The following is a 4,500-nucleotide window of genomic DNA, read 5'->3' as shown; positions in this document are numbered from 1 at the left end:
ATAGTTCTTATTCATTCAGCCTGAAAACTCTGGGGAAGGCAATTTATCTTCTTGCTGCTGTAGGGAGCCCTGGTTAGGTGCACACAGCCCCATGAATACATGAGCGTATGAGTGTGTGTGTGTGTGTGTGTGTGTGTGTGTACATGATAATTATATACAGGCGCGGGTATAACATACTCGTATCAGGAGGGAAGCACCCCTCTGGCTGAATCCGGGTAATCATAAGCAAAGTTTGATAAGGGGAAATGTGCAGGGATCACCGTACCAACAGAAGAGGAAAGGCAGGCAGCTGGGATTTTGCTCACACTGGGTTCTCCCTGACAGAGGAGGAAAGGGAGCCATGCTGTTTGCTTGCAAAGCCAGCCGCCCATAGCAGTGCTCTGCTTTCTCAAAAACTTTTACCCTTCATTTAATCAACAGATGGACATGCTCTGTTGTGGATTTTTCTGGGAGTGCTGTCCCTCTTGGAGCTGTGCGGGCTGGCACAAATGCTGCCTGAGATGGCAGAGGCAGCACTGGCATTCACAGAGGGTGCGAAGGAGCCAATGTACTTGTCCCCTTGGAACTCCATTCCACAGGTGACTCTTGAGGCCTTGGGCTAAGCAGGCACTCGCAATCCCTCCCCCCAAATCCCCCTCTCCTCCCTCAGCCACTCCCAGCCCCACTCAGCCCAGGAGCAGGGAGCCCAGAGGTGGCAAAGTTCTTTTCTGAACATCCACGGAGCTCCTCTGCCCCTGCTAGGCTGCAGAAAGGAAACAGTCAGGACCAGGGGCGAAATTCCATTTTATACCCTGTATATTTAGTGCTGTGGAGGACTCGGAATTCAGTCTTATTCAGAGAACTCGGTTCAATTCAATGAAACTCTTTACAAGCTTTTCCGAAACACTGCAAATTACCCCCANTTCTTTTCTCTTCTCTTCTCTGTATTCATCAGTTCCTGCAGCTGGTTTCCCACTGGTGGTTTGGGTTGAAGAAAAAGGCCCAGAGGCCTAGTGATGAGAAAATCTTTTTTTATGAATCGAAAAATGAAATGACAGTAAGCAGCTAGCAGATCCCAGTTCACAATGAAGTGAATATCAATGTCTGTGGTTGTATTGACCTTGAAGATTTTCTAAAACCAGAACAAGAATTCTCGGGGTGCATTACTATGTACATTCTGAATCTCTTCACTGTACAAAGCAGAAAATCCATTCTTTATGGACATATGCATCTCTGGTGTACAGCATTGACATTAAAATAAACATTCTAAAGAGCCAGTAGAAGAAAATCTATGGCCGCTCTTAGCTACAGTCTTTCCTGTCAGCACAGATGACCACATGGCTTTCCTGGGCTCTCCTGGGTTGGAACACGGCTGAAGAATCACCTGGAAAGGAAGGATTCTCAGGATTCTTGTCAGCTGTGAGGAAGACAGTGATGTGACGGACGGGCAAAGCCACCATGTTCCAAGCTGTATGTTCTTGGCCTTATCACATGTGTGGTTTCCAACACTCATCACCCATGGTGATTCCTGAGTTCATTCATTCACACTGAGCGAGTTCCTCTAGGACGATGTGATATGAAAGCTCTCAGTGGAAGCTCCCATGAGGCACCTTAACTCCTCTGGTTAAAAACTGGTCTCAGACCCCTTGTCCAGCCCTAGTTAATATAAGCGGTACAGTTGACCCTTGCACAACATGGGTTAGAACTCTGCGGGTCCACTTATACATGGATTTTTTTTTTCAATAAAGACCTGTACTATTTTCGATCCATGGTTGGGCATCTGTGGGTGCGAAGAGCCAACTCTATGCATTGTTCTTCATCACTTTCTACAGGGAACTCAAGCGTCTGCGGATTTTGGTATCTGTGGGCCCTCCTGGAACCAATCCCCTGTGTGGATACTGAGGGAACACTAAGTTTCATGGGAATCAAAAGTTAAATGAAGATTTTCAACTGAGCAAGGGGTTGGCGCCCCTCACCTCACATCGTTCAAGGGTTAATGGAGGTGAGTCCATGATGGGATATGGGAAGGGGTAGAGTGGACTCAGGAGACTCCTGTGCCAGAAAAAGTGCCCCCCAAGAAACTTGTCATCTTTCTTTGGACAATCTTGATTAAGGAATTGTTTTAAAGCATCTTGATATTTACTGAGAGGGAATTTGTGACCTCCAGGCCCTACACACTGCTGCCTGTCAGACATTCAAATACTCTGAATGCTATTCAATTAAAGAAGCAAAATGGCTTGGTGTAAAGGATATTCATATTTGCACTAGGAAATACTTTTTTCAGTTCATATGGTTGTTAACAGCCCCCAAGAAAGATATAAACATCCCAGCCCTGACCGTGTAAATGTTTAAGGTAGACAACAGAAGACGCAGACAACTGAACTTAAAAAATACAGCAGTCTATATATATTTTTCTCCTTGGCAAGAATGCAATAGTAAGAATTTTAGAAAATAAGTATCTGTAGATAACGAGAAGAAAATGTAGATTTCCTCTTATTATTAGCAAGAGAACAGGGGCAGAAAGTCATATGTTTTTCTGGATGTTATTTCTTGATTCTGACCAGCTCAGTAACCAGTTGTTTCACCTGTGAAGTATGGATTCTATACTTCAGTGGATTCTATACTATACTGAAGTGAATACCACTGCCCTGGTCTGATGAAGAGAAAACCCAAAGCAAAGCTCATGCCCAGAGAAACGGGAATTCAAGAGGATTTGGAGCCCTGGCAACGGCGTACAATGCACGGCTGATGTGATCGTGTGTTCCACTCAAGGGCTCAGGCTGTGGAATAAAAAGAAGGAATTTTATGTCTTCCATGCGGAGATATATCTACCTTGCGTTTTTCCTCTGATTCTATCTAAAGCAGCTTTGAAAACTTCAAAGAACTTTTATGTTTTGCTAGTTTATCATAAGTGTCCATCTTAAAGCAATATTATGATTTAAGCACGGCCTAGGTAGGTGCGCGCCATCTTCAGAAATGATTTCTGACACAAGTTAAGATGTACCAGCTGGAGCCAACATGAGGCGCATTGGAGGCTGAATGGCATTCAGACTCTCCTATATTCCAAGAGTCTTTTTATTTCTCCCTAACGACCATTATTAATCATTTCAGAACCATGTGGTCTCCTGACATTTTTACTATTCTAGACTTGACAAAAAGGAAGGTTTTGATGTCCCGGAATGCCTTTTCATGTAGAGTAGCTCTGTTCTTACAGCGCACGGCTAACACCGGGCTAACCTCTCCCCCAACAGAATGGGGTTTAACTTTTTTTTTTTTTTTAATCCACTGAAGGAAAGTTAGGTGGTAATGGATTCTTGTTAGAAAATCAGCATTTGGCTTTTGGAATGTTAAGCGCAAATGGAGCTGGGTTTTGGAGGAAAAGAGCAGCCGCTAGCCACGTAGTAAAGCTTCTCAGATTCTTATTCATGCTTTTGTGTCAGATTTTTTTTCCCCCATTTCTATCTGCTCTTCTTCCCAAGCCCTACGAGTTATGAGAAAGGAGGACCATAAGCCAGGCCAGGGATTTCTGTGGCTTCTTGATAGTCGCACAGCTATCCAGGCACCCATGTGACTAAATTCCTCCTGAAGGGATGGGCATCTGCATACAAGTTGTTGAGTGTGAGTCTATCAGTTACCAGTGGTGTGAACTTTGGGCAAGTTACGGAATCTAAGTCTCAGTAGTTCTCATCTGCAAATGGGCACGACAATCCCACTTTATGAGGTCACTAGGAGGGTTAAGTAGGGGCCTACATGTAAAGCTCAGCAAAGGATTTGGCCATAGGGCCCAATCGCGCGACCCCATGGCTGGCCCGGCTCTAACTCAGCAACCACAAGGCACAGGAGTAGAGAGAGAAATACAATGAGACCATTAATAGGTTTCGATTCTTTTCTATTCTCACATTTCCCCTCCTCCCTGGGCAGCTTTCTATTGAGGGATCCCAAAGCACTAAGGAAGCTGTGCTTGTGAAAGGAGAAAGGGGAGCAGGCGGCCAAATCAAGGGGCCAGGAGGCAGCAGGGCCAAGGGCACACACCATATTGGTATAAGCTCCCTTCATATGCGGAAGAGATCACGCTCTATTATTTTTAGCACATTTCAAATTCTGCAGTTTGATTTTTTTTCCCCTTTGATTTGTGTAGCATCAAATCTGCGGCTTCAAATAAGGTTTTTCAAACCTTATGCAAAGAGTTTTCTTCTCTGACATGAGCTGCTCAAGATGTGCCCTCCCATTGACCAGAAGAACTGTTAATAAAAAGGACAGACAATCCTACCTCCTTCCCCGACTCCACTGTACCTCCAGCCCACCAGGAAGACGGTGTGAGGCCGGATGGATTGGCAGGTGGCAGCTCACCTTGCCCCTGAGACAGCAGCAGGAGGCTATGATGGTGAGTCAGGTGTGGGAGGCTGCTCAGGTTTGAGCAAACCTTATCTGAAATCCACTGGCGACCAAAACGTAATAGACAGTCAAACAACGTCTGATGACTTCAGGCCACATAAATGGCCGGTTCCACCAGCCACTCAG

The 4,500-nt window shown here is 45.2% G+C and overlaps 1 protein-coding gene across 4 annotated transcripts in view; it reads right to left on the bottom strand.

Moving 5' to 3' along the window:
* The window catches only part of KIRREL3 (kirre like nephrin family adhesion molecule 3), a 629,076-nt gene that overhangs the window by 610,810 nt on the left and 13,766 nt on the right, over nt 1–4,500 (bottom strand). The window lies entirely within an intron of this gene.

Source organism: Hipposideros armiger, unplaced genomic scaffold (assembly GCF_001890085.2).
Source record: "Hipposideros armiger isolate ML-2016 unplaced genomic scaffold, ASM189008v1 scaffold_291, whole genome shotgun sequence".
In the NCBI taxonomy this organism is placed as follows: domain Eukaryota; kingdom Metazoa; phylum Chordata; class Mammalia; order Chiroptera; family Hipposideridae; genus Hipposideros; species Hipposideros armiger.
The sequence above is the reverse complement of the archived record's forward strand: the minus strand, read 5'-3'. Positions and strand labels throughout refer to the sequence as shown.